The sequence below is a fragment of the Tenrec ecaudatus genome, chromosome 3 (genome assembly GCF_050624435.1).
Source record: "Tenrec ecaudatus isolate mTenEca1 chromosome 3, mTenEca1.hap1, whole genome shotgun sequence".
Classification (NCBI taxonomy): Eukaryota; Metazoa; Chordata; class Mammalia; order Afrosoricida; family Tenrecidae; genus Tenrec; species Tenrec ecaudatus.
Window position 1 is genome coordinate 174,509,861 of NC_134532.1, and position 22,856 is coordinate 174,532,716.

The 22,856-nt window shown below is 40.5% G+C and overlaps 1 protein-coding gene and 1 pseudogene across 2 annotated transcripts in view; both read right to left on the minus strand.

Annotated features, from left to right (window-relative positions):
• The window catches only part of GABRB1 (gamma-aminobutyric acid type A receptor subunit beta1), a 491,054-nt gene that overhangs the window by 356,775 nt on the left and 111,423 nt on the right, over positions 1 to 22,856 (minus strand). The window lies entirely within an intron of this gene.
• Positions 476 to 1,124, minus strand: LOC142443096 (large ribosomal subunit protein uL16-like; annotated as a pseudogene).

The window sequence follows — 22,856 nt, forward strand, 5'->3', positions numbered from 1 at the left end:
GCTATTATCTGACTAGGAGTCCCTTGCTGGTGCAAACAATTACTGTAGCTTAACTTCGCCCCGAACCACCTCAGAAGACAGGCTTGGTGCCTACTTACGGAAAACCAGCCAGTGACAAGCCAATGGTGTGCAAGTCTACGTTGACACACATGGGGCTGTCGAGATGCAAACGAGGAGGTGATAACACTCATATGTGTACTTAGAACAACAAAACAAAACACTGCATCCTGAAGACTCTGACTCATAGCAACCCTATAAAATGGAGTAGAACTAGACTCTAGAGTTTCTGAGGCTGTAACTATTTATAGAAGGAAACAGCTTCATCTCTGATTTCAAACTGATGACTAGTAGTTAGCAACCCAACATTTAACCCACTATTCCACCAGGTCTACTTTCTTTCTTTTTTTTTTTTAATCAGGAAATTCGATTTTTATTTGGTGGGTACAAGAGAGGCAGCGCAGGTCTACCAAGGCCTTCATGAATGCAGGGCCCGCCACTTGCCCAAGGGGCCATGGTTAGGGATGTATTTGACTCCATAGCCATCCGGGATGAGGCGCTTCTCAGCCACCATATCTTCAGACTCATCGGCATTAAACTTGGTGAAGCCCCACTTCTTAGAGATGTGGATCTTCTGCTGCCCAGGGAACTTGAACTTGGCCCTGCGTAAGGCCTCAATCACATGCTCCTTGTTTTGAAGTTTGGTGCGGATGGACACGATGACCTGGCCAATGTGGACTCTATCCACGGTGCCTTGAGGTTTCCCAAAAGCACTTCGCATCCCAGTTTGAAGCCTGTCCGCCCCAGCGCATGACGACATCTTGTGGCTGCGGATGACGTGGCAGGGGTGGAGCCGCACTCGGACATGGAAGCCATGTTTGCCACAATTTTTCACCACGCACTTGTTAGCACAGATGCGGGCGCCTCCAGGAATTCAGAGGAGAGTGGCTCGTACTCATGAGACACCATGTGACCACACAGTGGGAGTTCATCCACCTTTGTCTTCTTCTAGCCCAGGTTAAAGTTGCGACGCTTGGCATCAGGGACACCTCGACAGAAGCAGACTTTGGGTAGGGCTTGTTCTTACAATACGGGTAACATGGGGCAGGGCGGCGGCCATGGCGACACCAGGATCAAGGTGGCACGCTGAGGGAAAAGAGCCCAGGTCTCCTTTCTATGCATACTTAGATGTCATGATACTGCTGGGAATATAATGGAATAGAAATCTCAGGGGAAAACAGCAAGATTTTATGATAGGGTCCTGTCACTAGAATATATTTGCCCCACACTTTCTAATCCCATTAAAAAGTCTCAGAAACTCACAAGGGCAGTTCTACCCCGTCATATGGAGTCACTATGAGTCAGCATCAATTCAATGGTGTGAGTTTTGGTGACCTTGTTGTTATTTCTCTATAATAGGCAAACCGTTTTATTTCCGTGAAACTATGCTTTTGATCTTCCTTGACCTGTTATAGAAGTCCTCCAATAGTCTTTTTTGTTGTTACTGTTTATTCTTTGTTTCTATGAATTCTCTTTCTTTTTCTCCCTCTCGGCAGCATATGCAGTCAGGAAAGTTATGTGCAGCCTCTCACCATTCTTATGCAATCTGTATCTGAACAAATCATCACAGAAGCTCGATTATATAAAGAAGCTTATAGAATCAGGATTAAGGTAAGACTTATTAACAATCAGTGATATGCAGATGACACAACGTTGCTTGCTGAGAGTGAGGACTTGAAGCACTGGCTGATGAAGATCAAGGATTGTAGCCATTATGGTTTACAACTTAAGGTAAAGAAAACCCAAATACTCAGAATTGGATCAATAGGTAATATCGTGATAAACAGAGAAAAGGTTGAAATTCTTAAGTACTTCATCTTACTTGGATCAACAGTTAATAATTATCGAGGTAGCAGTTGAGAATTCAAATGGCATTGGGTAAATCTGCTACACAGAGTTCTTTAAAGTGTTGAAGATATGCTGACCGCAGATGGAGCTGAACAGCCCTGCTACCAGAGAGGAAGCATTGCAAATTCGATTATGACAGATGTAACGAGGTCCAATTGTAATAGCTCATTATTTGATCTTCCTTTTAAAATGAGATTTATAGCTACCTTTGTTTTTATGGATATCCTTTCCTTTTAATATTAGATCCTTTTTCAATCATATTCTTTTTATAAAACTGCACACAAACCCCCCACCGCCACCCCCACACACACACCCCCCACCCAAACATTGGTCTCGGGAAATTCCATTAATTCTATCCTCTGCGGATTGGTTCCCGTTCAGCTATTACAAAGATGCCTTTATGTCTGTCTGCCATCAAACCACTGACCTCTCAGTCAGTAGCTGAGCACTTAACCATTGCGCCACTCCCCCCTTTTGCCTCTTATTCTCACTGTTTTCCCCCCTCCATGTGGGACACTCTCTTGTATATTGTCATTGAGTAGATTTGGTTTTTCTACCCTGTCTATAGGGGCCCTATGAATCAGATCGACAAGATGGCAGTGCGTGCTTGTGTGTGTGCATATTTTAATTGCCAAGAGTTCTTTATTATTGATGATTTCCCTTTCCTACTTTTACTATTCCACGGATCCCAAACCTTTCTATTTATAAATAATTTCCTTCCTTAATTCTCTAATAAACAACATCAATTGACTTTCTAAGTAAATGCCTTTGAGAGGTAAATCTTCTGAGCCAATGTAAGTCTTGAAAGGTTTCACTCCCTGAATCTGCCCACCAAATTTTAGATTTGAAACCATTTTGTCACAAGACTCAATTATCTCTGTATGCTAGCATCTAGTGTTGAAAAAGAGAAATATGTGACAGTCTTTGGGGATAACCTGCACTTTTTGTTGCGCTTTGTTGTTGTTGTTCTGTCTGGTTTTTACAACTCATTAAAGCTTGCAGATCATTTCTTTATCTAGCTGTTCCAGAGTTTCACAATGATGTTCCCATATTTGGTACTTGTGTTGTTTATTCATCTTTATACTTAATACATTTCTCCATTTAAAACTTCATACTTCTCTTATTTACAGGAAATGTTCTTTATCTTATTTATTGAGAATCCCCCTCCACTTAATATTCTCTTCCCGGAAGCCCTATTAGTTAGTTGAGAGCTACCCAAAAAATGTGTTGCCATAGAGCGATTCCAGCTCAGAGAGCTCCTCTCAGATGGACTTGGAGAGGCCCCAGGCTTGAAGGGCATGGTCTTTACTGAGTGGACGACGCATCTGTCTCCATAGGAGCAGTTTATGGCTACCACGTGCGGACTTTTCAGTTAGCAGCTGAGCACTTGACCAGGTGCCGCCGGTCCTTTAGCATCTCATTCTTATTTTCTTTCACCTTGCCTGCCTCCTGCATGTTGTGGGAAACGCCTCCTGGCTTTATATTCTCTCTCTCTTTTTTTAATGTCATCTAGCATATTTTAATGACCACGAGCTCTTTAGTATTCTTATTCTTTTTTCATAGCATATTTTCTAGTTTTGAATATGCAATATTTGATCAAAATTCAGTAAGTATATACATTATCTTTTATGTGGACTTTCCTTGTTTTCATTTTATTTGGTTCTTCTAGAAGTAGAATTTTAGTTGGTTACTCTTGATCTGTCAGCTACATTTTTTTCAGTTATATGGAAATTCTTAATTGAGCATCATGTTTAAGGTTGAGAAATATATGAATTAAAAGCTTTATATACATAAGTAAACTGATTGGAAGCATTCTATGAGAGGATTCTGACGTGCTCAAAGCTCCACTGTATGAACTACCACCCCCACGTGTGCTCGTGTAAATCACACCCACACATGTACTGAGAAAAATAATGAAATGCATCGTGCACACAAACATTTCTATAATCACCATTCAACCACTATTCAATGATCCACAAATATAACATTTTCTTATGTAATGAAGGAATTAGCCATAATCAAGAAGTCATGGATCAGGTGTTTAGTGCCCCAGTCAAAATAGAATAAACTATTGAGAATATGTGTTTCCTCTGCTGCAATTCATGACCAGACCAGAAAGAGGTGAAGTTCCATGTGATCTGAGCTGTGTATTTATGTGGAAATGGAGAGACACTGTAGGGAGGGCTGAGGGTGGGATTTTCACAGCCTGAGCCCAAGCTGGACTCTGAATGGGCTAGGCCACTGTCCACTAGTGTCCAGGTGGTAGGAGAATGAGGATGTTACTGTGCAATGCCTTGAACTACAGAGCCCCTCAGCAGAGAGTCAGACCCATCTTCTCTGAGCAAGGGGAACGCACTTTCTCTGTGAGCACACATTATTCATGTCCACCTGTGGCATCAACATGGCAAGAGATTGTAATAGCCTGAGTAGGGTAGCCAGCCAGCTGGAAGATGCAGTAAAATGTGCACACCTGGGGTCCACAGACCCACACACCTCCCTAGTGAAGACTGTTTCCAGGACAGAAAAAGGGATTTCTACTTGTGTTGGAGAAAGGGTTTTTTAGATCAGGAAAGGAATCCTGCCGGGAGAGGTGCTGTTAAAAACTCAGGGTAGATTGGTGAGGGTCTGCTATTGGGAACCAAAGCTGTGTTAACAAGTTCTAGAAAAAGAATCAATATTAAATCTATTGAACAAGAGAAATAAATACATGGAAATTGAAGTAATCATCATTTAAAAACACATATCTGTATAGTAAACTTATAAAAATATTGTGAGAGCTTCTGAGACATTATTTGCATTAAAATATGGTAGGTGTATGTGAACAAATGTGCTTGACACAATGGATGAATGTATGGATTATGAGAAGAGCTATAAGAACCCCAATAAAAATATTTTTAAATATATGTAGTTGTTCCAGTTTGCTTTTGACTTCTTTAGATAATTTATTTACATAGCTTTCTCCATCCACATTACCATATTAGGAGCAACCGTCTGACTAATTAAAAAACAAAAAAAACAAACTCATTGTCATTAATTCAATGAACAGTAATACAGATGCTGTAGGACAGAGTAGAATTGCCCTGTTTGTTTCAAGACTGTAATTCTTTTTTCAGTAGTTGTATTATCATATAATTCATGTCATACAATTTAATACTTCCATCCTATTGAGACAAGTTGTGCAATCACTACCACAATTTCAAACTTTATCATACTTGACAATTTCATATTTGTTGCTAGGTGCCCATTTCCCTACAACCTCCTTACCCATGCCCCTAAGTAAATATTAATACAGTTACTGTCTCAATAGATTCATCTATCCTGGATTTCATATATAGAAAAATCATACAAAACATAAATAGGACATAAACAGCAACAACACAATGACAAAACAAAACAGAAAAATCTCGATCAAAAGGAACGCAGAACCCCCAGATGGAGTAAATCAAGAAGGGAGCATACCTGGATGAACAATCTGGAGGAGAAAACAACCGGGCTGACTGTTCTGGGGGGGGGGGGGGGACAAGGGAAGAGGACGGGAGAAAGTGGTGTTAACAAACTCAGGGACAAGGGAACAACAAATGGTCCAAAATTGGCAGTGAGGAGGGTGTAGGAGGCCTGGTAGGGCTTGAGAAAGGGTAATGTACCCGAACGGAAATGCTGAAACCCAAATGAAAGCTGAGCATGAGAGTGGGATAAGAGGAAAGTAAAAGGAAATAGAGGAAAGATCTAGGAAGCAAAGGGCATTTATAGAGGTCTAAATACAGGCATGAACATATGTAAATTATTTATGATGATGAAATAAATCTATGTGCATATATTTATAGATTTAGTACTAAGTTAGCAGATGGACATTGGGCCTCCACTCAAGTACTCCCTCAATGCAAGAATACTTTCTCTATTAAACTTCCATTCCATGATGCTCACCTTCCCAAACGATCTCTAATGACAAATGGGTGCATAAGCAAATGTGGTGAAGAAAGCTGATGGTGCCCGGCTATTAAAAGATATAGTGTCTGGGGTCTTAAACGCTTGAAGGTAAAGAAGCGGCCATCTGGCTGAGAAGCATCCAAGTCCACATGGAAGAAGCACACCAGCCTGTGTGATCACAAGGTGTCGAAGGGATCAGGTTTCAGGCATCAAAGAAGTAAAAAATCATATCATTGTTTGCTCCCCTTCCCGATATGATTGCTGAGGACAAATAGGGGCATAAGCAAATGTGGTGAAGAAAGCTGATGGTGCCTGGCTATCAAAAGATATAGTGTCTGGGGCCTTAAAGGCTTGAAGGTAAATAAGAGGCCATCCAGCACAGAAGCAGAAACCATTTTAAAATAGGTTAAATGGGAGATCAAATAAATGAGATATTACATTTAAATCTAGCTACATCTGCCATAATCAACTTTAAGATGCTCTCTGTCTAATAACACAGTTGTTCACATCTTGGACTATGCTCCTAGGAGATTCACTGGAGATTTATCCCAGGTGTGGACACTTCAAATGGAATATGAACTTCCACTGTCATCCATAGTTTCCTGCCAACTGGTGTTCACAATTTAAGCTCTGACACCATTCTCTTCTCTGGATTTAGATCGAATCCTTTACAATCCTTGGGTCACACAGGCTAGTACGTTTCTTCCTTGTGGACTTAGTTGACACCTCACTTATATGACTGCTTGCTTTAAGACAAATCTTTAAGACCCCAGATGCTCTTTTGTTCTGATAGCCAAGCACCATGTGGTTTGTTCACCATAGCACCCACACCTTCAGTGATTTCTTCATGAGGGTGAGTATGGAGTAGAGTCATGGTATAAGAACTTACTGCTCTTAGGGATTAGAATTAAGTGGGATCAAAAAAATCCATTTACATATCTATGGTTTATATATGTTTCTGATTCCCTTTAGAAGCATAATTATTAGTTTAAAGTAAAGAATATTATAAAGTATTTCCCTGGAGCATAAGGTAATTCTATTGGTAGCGTCAAGAGGTTAACCAATGGGATTGACTTGAATACACAGTTGAGAAAAGGCAATTATAAATGTACAGGCAAAGGAAATTATACTTGTATGAGTCAGCTTTTCAGATTGCATTACATAAATTTTAAAGTTGTACATATTATACACTTAAGAGACTGGACACTTGGCAGGAATAATGGAGGCGAGCAATAGAGCAAAACATTCCATAACACTCATTCACAATGGCAGAACCTATAAACTGGAATAATATATGTCATAAGAAAGCAAGGAGAACATGAGGGTGGCAAATATACTGTAGTCCTTGGCCACCATTCACTGGGTACCCTCAAAGTAAGAGATCAGAACCGAAGCCAACAGCCCCATAAATGTGGGATAGCGGTCGTGTATTTCCTCATATAGCAATGTAGTCCCAGGGAGGATGGCAGTTCCAGTCATCAGCAACAGGTGAGTTTGAAGTAATGCCCAGGTCACTTAGTGGGGTTTGGAAATTGAATCGTGCTCATGCGGCCTCTGAAGGCTGTTATATCCCTCGAAAAGATGGAAGAATTATAATCTTCAAGGGAATGCAATGTCTGTCTTTCTTCCTTGGAACAGCTGGTGTTTTCAAATTGCTGACTTTGACATTGGGTGAGCAGCCCAAAGTGCACCCGCTATGGGTTAGGCTGGCAGAAGCAACTCCAGTGACACTCCTCTATGCGTAAGAAAGAGCTTTATATCAAGACATGATTGTGTACCAGGAAAACATCCCAGGCCAGTCCAACCAAGCCCATAAGTCCCTCTTCAAACTGATGCAGCCACATGCAATGATGCAGAATGCAAGACGATCACCGGCACAGAGTCCGGTGGATGCGATGGCAATGGACACATCCTCAGAGCTCTGGCAGGTCCAAGACTGGCTTGCCAGCAGGAAGGTGAAGGCAGAGAGAGAGTGGGGGGAAGTGCCCAGAAGCCTCCTGATGAGAAGGGCATGTCCACAGAGTCACCATCAGGCTGTGACCTGACTGAGAGGCAAGACTCCACTCCTACACTTTAATATATCTTCAAGTTGACAGGAAATTCTGTAACTACTGCACACCAGGGCTCCCTCTGACTAAAAGACATTCTGAATATTGTAGACGGGGAGTGTGCATGTGGGACAAGTTCACATAGAGAAGGTCATGGTCACATTTCAATCATTAAATCATTCAATCAACCAACATATGTTGAATGTCTACAGATGTTTATGAGGGCTCCCACTACTGCTTAAGGTGCTGGGGAAATATAACAAACAAGTCCAATGCTCTTATGAAGATCACTCTTTTATAAATTATTGTTTTGAACAAATTAACACCTAAAGGCATAAAATGCTATGAATTAAATTAAAACTGGGTAGAATGGCTAAAGAGTGATGATTTGAGATGAAAGGGTAGAAGGAGCTCTCAGAGACTTGAAAGAAATGAGAGACACAACACTACTCAGGGGGAAGTGTGCTGCAAGCAGAGCAACCAGCAATGTAAAACAAAGGGAGAGTTGCCATGTAGGGATTGTTAGCACTTTCCACTTCTGCCTTGACTTTCTGGAGTTTCCAGGCACCTTCACCTGATCCTCAGTGGCAAACCTTTCTGAACACTTTCTTGTGACATTGTTCAAGTCTCCGGCCTGAGTTAGATCTGGCTCAGAGTAGCCCTGAGTACAGCAGAGCCAACCACGGTCTGCTCCAGTGCCGTCCTAACGACTACACTTGAGCCCATTGTAACCCGTGTATCAAGCCACCTCCTTGAGGTTCTTCCTCCTTTTCGCTGGCTCTCTACTTTCCCTACCATTATCTCCTCTCCTGAGGACTGGACTCTCCGGATAACACTCCAGAGTAAGTAAGATGAGTGTCGCCATCTCCCTCCTAAGGAGCATCCTGGCTGGATTCTAAATGTTGGATGTTTTCAGGCAATTTTGTTTTCAAATCTCTCTTACTCATATGCCACCCCCCTTCCAGAAATTTGCTAAGCTGTCTAGTACATTAATGTCTTCACTCTTTGTTTAACAATTTTATGTTATGAATATTAGTTTCTCATTTGAAAATTTTAATTAAGAAAATATGTGCTATAAATATTCTTTGTCATGAATTTTTAGAGAGAGTGTAAGTGGATGTGCCCAGTTTTTCTTCTTGAATTAAATAATAATGCTCTCAGAAGCCATTCCATAAACGAAGGAAGAGACTGTGCTCCTGTAAACATTTCGTAAGGACGCATCGTCAGTGGGTTTCATTACTGTTGGTTTTTAAAAACCATTTCATTAGGATATAATCCAGACATCATACAATTAAAAAGTTCAGTCATGCCAAGAAGTACACAATCACTACTACAATCAGTTTTAAAAGTTTTCTTCTTTCTTATTCCTTGTTAAGTCCCTATTACCCTCCCCCCACCCTACCATACCTCTCAGCCCCCTTCAACTAGCTATTGTCTATATAGATCCACCCATGCTAGAGGTGTTACACTGAAAAACATAGAAAAATACAGAACAGTCTAGAAGACTTCCAATTTCAAAGACACAGAAAATATTAAAAAACTAGAGCAAACTTAAAATGTGTCAAAGAGGAGATTAAATCATAAGGTTTGAACCATTCAAATCAGATGTATATTTCCAGTCTACTAAAATCATTCTATAACATTCACTGTGTGATAGCTAGGTTGTACCCTTAAATCGCTTAATTTTTAAAAATAATCTTATTAGGGGCTCTTACAACTCTTATCACAATCCATAGATACATCCATTGTGTCAAGCACATTTGTACATTTATTGCTATCATCATTCTCAAAACATTTTCTTTCTACTTGAGCCCTTGGTATCTTCGTATTCCGCCCCCTCCCTCATGACACCTTGATAATTTATAAATTATTATTATTATTATTCCATGTCTTACACTGACCGATGTCTCCCTTCACCCACTTTTCTGTTGTCTATCCCCCTGGGACGGGCACAAGGGCACTACAATACTTTTTTTTTTTAAGAGAAAACTTGTACGTGGAGGTTTCTCAACTAGTCCAAGCACACTGGAGAATTTTAATAGTAATGGCAAGATGAGTACCTAGTATTATATTCTCTCACACACAAACAGGAAAATAGTAAGAGCGCAAGCTAACCCAGGGCACGCAAACAGCGGTCCATGCTACCGTAACGTAAACAAAACAACCTGAAGCTGGAGAAGAAGAGCGACCTTCATTCAAATGCCAGTTTCTCAATAGAATAGCAGAGTGCGGTGCTTTGCAAATGGGGTGTTATTCTTCTATAAAATCACTGTAATTAAATATCAAATAAATTCATAGCTTAATAAATCAAAACTGTTTTAAAAATCCCTAAATTCTAAAAGTAAAGCATTACTAAATTACTTCTCTTTCTGAGACAGCAGTCAGGAGACAGAGTGTCAAACTACATTGTAGATCAGAGGATCAAAGGGAAGAGAAACGATTGCATTTAAATATGGAATTCTGATTTAGGCCCTATATAAACATGTTTTGCCCTCCCAGAGAAGTCAAGGAATTGTATTTGTCAGCTAGAAGCTACTCAGAGTATTTAAATCCCTTCGGATAGTCCACCTTATTTGAGGGTTCAATAGTTTGAACAAATTCACACCGAGTCAGCCATGAAGGTGAAGTAAAAACTAGGCCACCTGGCTCCAGGTACTGGTTCTTCCATTGTGCCGTAACAGTGCATGTCTCACTTAGAAGTACTGACGATTCCCTACAACCCAAATCCGGCAGATCTGTTGACAGCCTTCCCAGGCTCGCAGGGACAGGCCAGGACGCAATCTACGGAGAAGGGTACATTATGTAAAACTGGCTTGCACTCGGAAATGAGGAGACTCTCCAAAAGGAACGCTGGACTTCAGCATTCAGAAAACGGCCTCTTCAGTTTTCTTCAAGGACCAGGGACAACCTAATCTTTGAGAGAATGTGAGAACACAGAGTCTTTAAACCAAAGCAGTGTGTGAAAAGAGGAAATCGTTTTTGCAAAAGCATAGACATATTTTCAGACGCTGTTGTTTTACTCTCACTTCTGTTTTGGGTTACTCGTCCGTCTGACTACAGGTCAACCTCTAATAGATCTGTTCCTTTCATATCCTCCACAGAGACAGCGACAGCTGGGCTTTCCACAATCTTTCTTAAATATAAGATCGATTCCTTCAATTAAAAAATATTTATGGAAACCCTACTATGTGCAGGGCATGGTGTTTGAACTGTGGCAAGAATACTAAGTAGTGCACAAAGTAGTTCTTGTCTTTATGACAGTCCCTGTCCCCAGGGTACCCGCAGCCCAGTATGAGACAGATACTGACTGAATATTGCACAATTAAATATGTAAATACTTGGGTAATAAATGCCACGAAGGAGAAATTTTATAGCTTTGGAAAAATGTGTAATAGGCTTTTCTTTTGTTTGGTTTAAAATTCCTGGTTTGGGGGGCTGGAATCTCTCACAAACAAGAGATTTGTGAGAAGAACTGAATAAATCAAGCAAAGAGGGACAGCGTGGGCTTCAAGCTGAGAAGACAAGGGTGCAAAGAACATTCTACTTTCCAGAAATTAAAAAAAAGCGATAATGGCTGGTGCCCAGAGACTGTGGCTGTGCAGGGGAATACAGAGGAAAGCAGCAATCTTCTTACCAAGGACAGGATGGATTTTGGAATCATCAACCTGAGGGCGGTGGAAAGGTGTCGAAGGGTGTCAGCAAGAGAGTGATACGATCCTATTAGCAATTTGGAAAGCAAACGCTTACCTTCACGTGGGCGAGATTGGTGGGAAGAAAGGACTCTGGTCGATCAGTTAGGAGATTATTGTAAAGAAAAGTAGTTTGAGCAAGAAATAGAGGGCATGTGATTTCCTGGGAAATTTTAGCAAACTTTTCAAAGTCCTTCTCAAAGATTGAATTATTACAAACTGTGAAAAATTGTCTATCATCTCAAAAGGCCATTCTATCTGTCTGTCTGTCTGTCTGTGTCTGTCTACATATTTATCTCCTTGGATTTGGGTGATATGGTTATGCACTTGGCTACTATCCCAAAGCTGGGCAGATAAACCCTGCGGCAGGAAGGCCTCCACAGACAGACCTGGCGGTCTGCTTCCCCAACAAGGATAGTGAACAGCACTGTGTGGAGCGCTCTCTCTGTGAGTTAAAAATCAACTCAATGGCACCTGAAATCAACAAGTACTTATTTCCCATTCTTGGAATGTTGATTCTTTCCCCCCCGAATGAGTTCATTAAGCTGCATCCTTTTACAGGGAAGCTTCTTCCCTGCCCATCCTTTCACCTGGCCTGTCCTAATAACTCTTTGGCTTTAGCTTAAGCCCATTTCATAAATGCCATACCTGAGTCCCTTGACGGTGGTTACCAGTGAACATGGTAGCCCAGGACCCTTAGTTAACTCTCCATAATGGTACTTGCAATTTTATATTCCTACCACCAATTTTAAGAGCCTTAAAGGCAGAACTGTATCTATTATGTCACCATTTTACATATATTCAGTACCTACCATGTCTGACACAATATTGAAACTCAAATGAAATTGCTACTTAAATTGTGAAAATTCAGATTCTTTGACAAACTTAAACCCACATTTTTAATATTAATGTTCTTTTTGTGGAAACAGATATCACATTCAACAATTGCTATCTTATCAACTTTGAGCATATTGTTATCATCCACATATGCTTACCCATAATAAACTTCCTAATCCACTGTTCTCAAAATTGATAAATAGGCATTTAAATTTTGCTGAAGATAATTTAAAATTATTTACAGCATTACATCAACAGAGAAATTCCAGAAATTCAAGTCGGTTTCAGAAGATGTGAAGCGAGTTTATTGCTGATGTCAAATGGATCTTGTCAGAAAGCAGACACTAGCTGGAACATAGTCAAATGTTTTAGTGATTATGCAAAGTAATTCAACTATGTGGATCATAACAAATGGTAGGTAACATCATGAAGAGTAGGAATGCCAGAACACTTAAAATTGTGCACACGCACAATGTGTACATAGACTGAGAGGAGTTCATTTGAACAGAATAAGGAAATAATGAGTGAATTAATATCAGAAAACGTGTGTGTGAGGGTTGTACTTTTTCACCATATTTATTCAATCTATATACTAAACAAATAATTCAAGAAGCTATGCTATATGAAGAATACAGCATCAAGATTATAGAAACAAGATTCGTTAGCAATGTATGATATGAAGATGACACAATCTTGCTTGCTGAAGTCAAGAAAATTGATCACTTACTGATGAAAATCAAAGACTATGTCTCAATGTAAAGACATGCAAATTCTCACAAGTGGGTCCATAAACATCATTATGGTAAATTGCAAAAAGATTGAAGTCCAAGATTTTTTGGATACAGATCAATGTTCTTGGAAGCCAAAATAAAATAAATCAAATGATGTATTACATCAGGTATTTTCAGATGCATAAGACCCATTTAGAGATTTGAAGAGCAAAAACTGTCATTTTGAAGAGTAATATGACTGTGAAAACTGAACAATGACTAATGGAGCCTAAAAAATACTCGATACTTTTGAATTGTGGTATTGGCGAAGAATACTGGATGTACCATGGACGCCCGGAGGAATGAACGCATCTGTTGAGAGCAGTACAGCTGAAAGACATCTTGGAAGCAAGGACGATGAGACTTCGTGCCACATATTTCGGACTTTGCATCAGGGTGGAAGGAGGACAGAAGTTCAGACACCGTGGAGGCAGTAGCCAAAGACAAGACCCCAGGAACTGATGGAATCGCAACTGCAGTGTTTCAACAAGCTGCTGAAGCGCTGGGAGCACCCACTTGTCTATTCAAGGACATGTGGAAGACAGGTCGCGGCGACTGAGTGGAAGAGACCCATATTTGCATAATGCCAAAGAAAGGCAATCTTAGAAACCGTTCAAACTATACAACATCACAGATATCACGTGCCAGTACAACTTTACTGAATCTCTCACAACAGTGGTTGCAGCAGTACTTTGACAAGGAGTGGCTGGAAATTCACTCTGATTCAGCAGAGGATGTGGAACAAGGGGTATCACTACTGCTATCAAATGGATCTTGACTGAAAGCAGAGAATACCTGAAGATGTTTATTTGTGCTTCAATTACTAAGCAAAGGCATCATGCGCACTTAATGATGCTCGTGCAGAACGCATGTAGCAGTTGCAGTTGGGCAAAGAGAGCAGGGAATACTGCATGGTTTAAAATGAGGCAAGTTGTACCCTCTCACAATACTTTTTGCTTATTTGTTTGTTTTTATACAGTTTTACTGGCACTTCGTCCACATATCATACAAGAGTTCGATCATATCAAGAAGAGCTGCACAGTCATTATCGATGAATTTTAGCACACTTCTTCCTGGTCCGCATTATTAATGGGATTATTATTATTTTTAACTATAGCAAAAATGTGCATAACAAAACCTTCTCTGATTCAACATCTTCTACATGCATACTACAGTGCCCTTGATTATACTGTTATGCAGCCATTATTGATATTCTTTTCCAAATTATCCCACCGCAATTAACATAAACTCAATGCCCCCTAAGCAAAACTCTTCTTCCTTTACCCAGGGAGGCCATTGGTCAATTTTAGTTTCTCTCTTTTTAATTTTTTAGATGGTTTCTTGATAGAAAATTCATATACCTATACTTTCATTGTTAAGTCACTTAAAAACTGCTGTACATGCATCCTCAGAATCAATCCTGGTGCTCCCTCCCCCACTCCCCTCATCCTCCTCGCCCCCCAGCCCTTATAAACCATTGCATCAGCTATTTTCTCAATTCATCAATTCCTTCTGTGTTTTTATACTGGGAAACCTAATATAAGCAATAAAAAACAAAAATGAAACAAAGAAAAACTAATAATAATAAAAGATAAAAATAAAGAGTAAGAAAGAAAAAACCATCAACAACATTTCAAAAGCCAGAGAAGAAATTTCAGTTGTGGAACAAATGAGAAACATTAAAAGCCTAGAGCAAATTTAGGTTGGGTCAAGAGGAAAATCAACTGCCCAAGTATCAAATTATACTGTAGTTGGATCCACTATAATCAAGCTTACAATCATTTCTGTCTGATAGTAAAACTGTTTAAATCCCTCCCTTATGGCCAGAGGGGCTCTGCCAGAGGCTTCATCTGATTAGACACTCTGCAGATGGATTTGAGGCGCCCACTGTCCCCCATAAAAAACTACGTGTTCACAATTTAAGCTCTGACACTTTGCCCTTGGTCATATTTGGATTTTGTTATTGTCATCTTTGGATCTGACAGGCTAGTATTCTTCCACGTGAACTTAATTGACACCTCACGTAGATGGCTCCTCTTTTGAAGACAAGCCTTTAAGACCCCAGACACAATTCCAACTGATAGCTATGCACCATCTGCTTTCTTCACCAGACTTTACTGTCACGTCCTTATCTTCAGTGATTCCTTCAAAAAGGCAAGTCACAAGCTGAGCCAGGTTGTAAGAGGTAACTGTTCTTCGATGGCAGCTGCAATCAAGTGGGACTCCAGAATCCATCTCCTTGTCCAAGGGATGTGAACAACTCTGCTTCACTTTGTCAGTCATATTTTGATGAAAACCAAAACAAAACAAACAAAAAAGGAAAAACATTGTCAATCATTCCCCTGTGATACAGGACAATGGCATTGATAACATCGATAATTTATCTAATGCCATAGGGTTTAAGGTACTATTGATATAAGGAGCTTATGTGAGCATAATTCAACTATGAGCTGCAAACCATGAGATGTTGCTTTGTACAAATTTATTTCTTAATGATTGAGTTCTGTTTACATTGAGCATGTGGGTGAATGCCAGGGGAAATTTTTCTATAACAGCTCTTACAAAGGCAGATCTTTGCCTATCAGGGTAGTACTTTTCATATTAATGCAAGGTGGCTCTGGGTCCCCTTTCATTGGATACTCATTAAACCAGGGTTTCCTCCCAAGGTCCAATGACGGTCCTTTCTACAGCCTGAGGGTGGCCATTTTCTGCTGCCTTTCCCATCAGGAAGTGTCAGTCCTAACTCCAAGGGCTACAGGTAGTTTTGAGGTAGAGCCCTTGTTTGTTCATTCAGGCTTTCACATCCAGGCCTTCTGGTGTGGCTCTTGGAGGATGAAAGGCCAGCGTTTATGGTCATCCGTATGCTTAGTCCATGGCGTGGTTTGCGAAGGACTAGGGAGCAACATATTCAAAGTGTCTACCCAGAGACATGAAACTGGTTTTATTCTCCTCCTAGGTTCCCTGCAGTTCTGTTTAGCATACCTTCCTGAGGTGAGGTTGTTCCTCCCCGTTTACCCACCATGTCCACCAACAGAAAAATCAGTGTCTCATCTGAAATGTTAGCTGCTCCCCTCAATGATATGAACTTGATTTTCCAATGAGGTTCTCCTCTCCTTCCAGTGGAGGGCCTGTTGATCTGTCACAGCTTTGTCTCAGTGTTGGTGGATGGCTTCCTTCCTTTTCTCTCTGCTTGAAGCAGTGGCCCCAGCTGAGGTGAGGCCTCCTCCTTCGAGGTGATTCTTATGAAGGACACATAAAGCAGGTGATGCGTATTCATGGCCAGTGGGCAGATTCTGCCCCTTTGTTTGGGATTTGGTCCCTAAGATTTGTTTACTTGATTTTTCTCCTTATGCTCATGGACTCATACAATATTTGTCTTTAGGTTATTGGCTACACCACCTGGTTTCCAGGTCATCCCATGTCATGTGGTGTTTCATGCTTTGTTAAAGGATGCATGGCATTCAATTGTGTGTGTGTACCATAGTTTCTTTATCCATTATTCCACTGTTGAGCATTTAAGTGCTTCCAGTTTCTTGCTATTGTAAACTGCTGTTATAAACATGGGGGAGCATACATCCACTCAGTTACATCTCTTATTTCTTGGGCCTATATGACTAATAGTGGTATCACTGGGTCATATGGGATTTCGATTCCCAGGTACTTTAAATATCACTGTATCATTTTTCATAGTGATTGTATATATTTACAAGTGCACCATACAACTTCTAATCTCTCCCTATACTCTGCAGTATTTGTTGTTTACTGTTTTGTTTTATTTGGACTGGCATTGTAGGTGTAAAGTGATATCTCATTGTGGTTTTCATTTGCATCTCCTGGATGGCTAGTGATTGCCTCTCACATGCTTACTCAATCTGTATGCTGAGTAAATAATCAGAGAAGTTGGGGTACTTGAAGAATGGGGCATCAGGATTGAAGAAAGGCTTATTAACAACCTACGATATTCAGATGGCATAACCTTCCTTGCTGAAATGGAAGAGGACTTGAAACACTTGCTGATGAAGATCAAAGATTGCAGCCTTCAGGATATATTACAACTCACTGGGGGGGGGGGGAACCAAAATCCTCACAATTTGGACCAATATGTAACATCATGATAAATGGAAAAAGATTAAAGTTGTCAAAGATTTTGTCTTGCTTAGATCCACAATCATTGCTTATGAAATACCAGTCCAAAGATCAAAGGACACATTGCACTGGGTCAATCAGCTACACAGCTGTCTTGAAGGATTTGAAGAGCAACGAGGTACTTTGAGGACTAAAGTATTCCTGACTCAAGCCAGGGTACTTTCAATTGCCTCACTTGCAGTTAAAAGACACTAAATAAGGAAGGCCAACCAAGGAAGGACCTATGCATTGGAATTATGATGCTTTCAAGGAAAAATTGAAAGTACCAGGGACTGCCAAAAGAACAAACAGATCTCCCTTGAAAAAGTACAACCAAAATGCTCCTTAGAGACAAGGATGGGGAGACTTTGTCCCCATACTTATCAGTGGAGACCAGTCCCTGGAGAAGGCCATCATGTTTGGTAAAGTGGAGGAGCAGTAGAGAGGAGGAAGACCCTTGCCAAGATGAATTTACACACCTGAGAACAATTTTGAGGACGGTGCAGGAGCGAGTCCTGTTCGGTTCTGTTTTTCACGGGGCCACTGTGATTTGGAACTAGCCCAGTGGCACCTAACAACCTCATCAGGAAGGACTAGGCCCTGGGGAGGGAACGTCATGCTTGATAAAGTAGAGTGTCATGGGAAAAGAGGAGGACCTGAGCAAGCAAGACTGGCACAAGGATTGAAGCAAGGGGCTCAAACCCAGCGATGGTCGCGATAGAGCAGACCCGAACAGTGTTGCGTGATGCAGTGCACAGAGTTACCACGAGACAGAACAAACGGGAAGGCGCCTGACAATGATTATAATATTTAATGCATGCACCATAATATACTCAGGATGTGGGTTTCAGGAGGAAGCACATAAGAAGTACCCATATGTTGTTGTTTCGCCTATTTAAGCTGAATCTTATTTTAAAAACCCTTTTTAAAAAACAATTCTTAAACTAATATACCAAAGGATGACTCTATTATGAACATAATGACAGAGGCCAACCACCTACACAGAAAACACTGTGAGACTCTGTCTAGCTTATGAACAAATAAGATTCACACCGCAAACTGAAAATAAATGAACAGGACTATTTTTCTGGCCCCGTATGACCTCTTTGCTACTGGTTCAGATTCACTACTGGTCTTCCTGGAATACTGTCGCCAGTATGTTCTCTCTCTCTGACTCAACCAGTGCATAGTCATTAACTTAACCCAGTGAAACTTTTTAACCGTTTAAAAATTTCCCACAGCTTACCAACTCAATAAGTAACATAGCCTAGCATCCAGAAACTCTTCAGGCTGATGCTCAGTCTCCTTTCTCTGCTCTGCTCACCATTTTCTTACATGAACATCAGAATCAATCAAAATTGACAGACTTCTACCTTTTAAAATATATTTCGTAAATGCTTTACTAAAAGCCCAGTTTTAGCATGCCATTTCTTCTCTCTTCCTCCACTGCCATATCAAAATCTAAAATCCTGCCCCTTCTACGAAACCCAGAAGTGTCTCCCACGCAGTCTTTTTCAATTGATCTTTTTTGGTCTTTTTGAGCTTCTCTAAATAGTCCAATGTGAGATGTAGTCAAATAATAGGATTCTTCCGCTATAATTCCTTGGCGGAGTATTATAATCCGGGCCTCTACGCCTGTGGCGATGACCCTATTTCGAGGAGTTCTCTGCCACGCTGACAGACAAGATTGAGGTAGGGTTTGGTGGTTACCTTAGTAGTAGGTGTGAATCCAGTCTCACATTTTGTTTCCTTAGGTGCTTGATCTGCTGAAAGGCAAAAGCATGGCCTCCATCAAAACCCGTTCTCTATGGAGAAGAGTCATTCAAGGACTGTGGTACATATACTATGGGCCAAAGCCAAGAAGCAGGTCAAGACCAGAGCTGTCGAGGAACCCTGAGACAGAACAGAGGGACAGGGTTGAAACTCTGGGACTGTGAGGCAGAGTGAGAGGCAGGCCAAGGGACCGAAGTTGAGAATCAGAGAGAAAGACTTGGCTGATGGCTGAAGAAAGTTGCTGTTGTAAACATTGACTATATCCTTAATGTTTACTGATCCTGCCTTGTTGGAACTCGGAAACTCCCTGAATAGGCTCCTTTAATGGTCAGCATTGTCTGCCAGTTCCGTGTGCCCATTACAGGGAATCACTGCAGCCCGCACAGATGTGGAGTACTGCGGAAGCACCGCTGGGGCACTCTAGGAAAGACGGATCGGAGTGCGGGGAATGTCTGGCCGACGTCTGTGCCCGTAGGGAAGCCAGCGGAGTTCAGTTATGGTCTTCCACTTACTGCCTTTCCTGAAAGCCTTTTAGCCCAAGCTGCCATCTTTCAGATGCTTTGAATTCTCAAACAATGGTTTATATTGTTGTCTCATTTTCAGGTGTTAAATTCATTGAAAACTGGAGCCGGCTTTATCTCAGCTGGAGCAGACTTTATCTCATCTTTAGCACACAATGTTAGTGGTTGATGAATACATTTCTTAGAACAAATAAGTAGATATTGGACTGACTGAACACAATTTCCCAAGGATTGTTCATGACATCAGAAGGGTAGAGAATTGGAAAGAGTTGACAATTTGATGTTGCACATCTATTAATTTTCAAGAAATTTATTGTTGAACAATGATCTCCCATTTTATCGTTACTCTTACTTCCCATAAAGAGTTACTGTCTTGGAAACTCGCAGGGGCAGTTCTACCCTGTCCTACAGGGTCACTATGAGTCAGCACTGACTTGATGGCAGTGATTTTTGGTTTAATAGATAATATAAAATCTATTAAAGTTCTATCTCTCCACTCTAAGCACCTGGAGATGGAACACCACAGGAACACATTTCCCATGTGCCAACAGGTCTCCTTAGAGAAAGGTTTCCAGTCTGAAGAATGAAATAGGAACTTTCTCTTCCCTGTGGGTTTTCTGTCCACCTCCTATCCACTTCCGCTTTGCGTGAGCCCCGCCTTAGAAAGGCTTTGTCAACGGTAGCAGTGGTGACTTTGTTCAGGGATGGCATCTGTTGCAGTTTCCTCCATATTTGTATCACCAGCTCTACCCTGCTTTCCCTCAGAAACACCAGATGAAGCTTAGCAAATCTACTTCTTCAGTCCCTGAGTTCATGGTCTATGGGCCTCCTCTTCATAATGTCTAAATTTTAATAATACAAATATTTCTGCTTTGATTTTTCTAGCCATAGGGATAGTAACTGATTTTTGAAGTTTATACTTGCACCTTAGAATTCTCTTTTACTATTTCCCTTACTTTTTAAAATCAACTTTATATGCAGAGAATGATTCTATTATATTCTTTTTGTTCAATAACCAGTGTGGTTTCTGTGTGGTGGTTGGACTTTAATAATCACAGGAAGGTTATCAAATGCAAAAAAAGAAAAAAATGTTTCTCTCTTAAAAAAAAAGGAAAGGCAAATAATCTGAAAGCCATTCCAACAAGAATGAAGTTCAAAAATTGGGATTCAATATTGCCAACTAAATTTTTAAAGCTCTCTGTAGAATCATATTTCCTAAGTAACTGATGAGTCCAAATTTTAAGCATAAATCCAGTTAAGTGATTTTTGAGGGTATGTGTTCGGAGCAAGATTACAGAGTAGACTGATCACATATTAAATGCTAACAAGGCTTCCCCCAAAGCTCTGCCGTAGGCTGTTTGTAGAGTCTAAAATCCCAAAGAGTAATCTGCAGAGGAGTGAAATATATAGACATTCTGGAAACGGATTACAAAACCTAAAAATAGAAATACCTATTTCCTTTCACTTAAAAGGAGACAGTGTTTAACAAGTTCATGCTGTTTAATTATTAAAAAGAAAAGCTTGAGGTTATTAAGTAGTCTGAGGATGAATCATATATAATATATATTTGGCATTTATTTAGAGTGTCATTTATTTTATAGTCTAGACCCTACTATGAGAAAGAAACAGAATATTTTTATTGGCCCCATGGGTTTTGTAAGATGAAAGATTTTGAGATCATCCGTACAGCAGCAAGAATTCTGACTTTTTATTAGCTAAGGTTATATGCTTCTAATCAATGGCTTCATTCTGTCCTGTGAATGATGAGTGTACTTATTTATATTCCAACGTTGTATGTCTAATGTTTCATTTTAATAAATGTTTAGTAAGCAGCCCTTGGAGACTCAGTTCTGTTCTTGGTACTGGGCGAATAGAGTTGATCAAGTCAAGAATGACACAAGAAAGGGGAGTGAATACTTCTTCGGAAACACAACTTGGCAAATGATAATAATCAGGACAGGTGGTCCAAGTGCAGGTACTTACTTTACTTAGAACGTCTATAATTACAACAATCCTGACCACAGTTCACTCCCAAACACCTGATCATGTAAATGAGGAAGGTGGAATGGATGCAGTCCCAATAATTTTACCTTAGCATTTCATAATCCAAAAAACCTTTACAGTCAAGCATTTAAAACACAGCTGGAGAAGAGCTATTGCCCCAAAGTAGAATCAATCTTAATGATTTGTATTGGATCCAACACTGCTTTCAGGACAGTCCTTGACTGATGGCGTACTGTTCGCCATAAGAAGCAACAGCTACAAACAACCATTAATAAATGAACATGGGATGCATAAAGTGTGACTCTTAGAAAAATGAACGTCATGAAACTTCATGATATTTTTAATGTAAAAAATGTGTTTTAATAATTTTCTCTTAAGTGGTAATGATTCTTAGGATTTTTTGTTTGTTTCTTTGTTTTTTAATCATTTTATTGGGGGCTCATATAATTCTTATCACAATCTATACATACATCCATTGTGTCAAAAACATATGTACATTTGTTGCCATCATCATTCTCAAAACATTTGCCTTCTACTTGAGCCCTTAATATCTGCTGCTCATTTTCCCCCTCCCTCCCCACTCCCCTCACCTCGTCATTCATATATTATTATTATTTTGTCATATATTACACAGTCTGACATCTCCCCCTGCCTTCGTCTCTGCTGTCCCTCCCCCAGGAATGAGGCTATGTGTAGATTCCTGTAATCAATTCCCCCTTTCTACCCCACATTTTCTCCACCCTCCAGGCATCGCCGCTCTCATCACTGGTTCTGGAGGAGTCATCTGTCCTGGATTCCCTGTGTTTCCAGTTGCTATCTGTACCAATGTACATCCTCTGGTCTAGCCAGATTTGCAAGGTTGTATTGGGATCATGATAGTGGGGAGGGGGCAGTATTTAAGAACAAGAGGAAAGTTATATGTTTCATCGTTATTACTCTGCACCCTGCCTGGTTCATCTCCTCCCCACAGGCCCTCAGCAAGGGGTGTCCGGTTGGTTACCAATGGGCTTTGAGTCTCCACGCTGCACTCATCCACCTTTTCAATGATATGATTTTATGTTCCTTGATGCTTAATACCTGATCCCTTCGACAGCTCGTGGTCACACAGGCTGGTGTGTTTCTTCCCTGTGGGCTTTGTTGCTTCTGAGCTGTAGGGCCACTTGTCTATCTTTGAGCCTTTAAGACCCCAGACGCTATATCTTTTGATAGCTGGGCACCATCTGCTTTCTTCATCACATTTGCTTATGCACACATTTG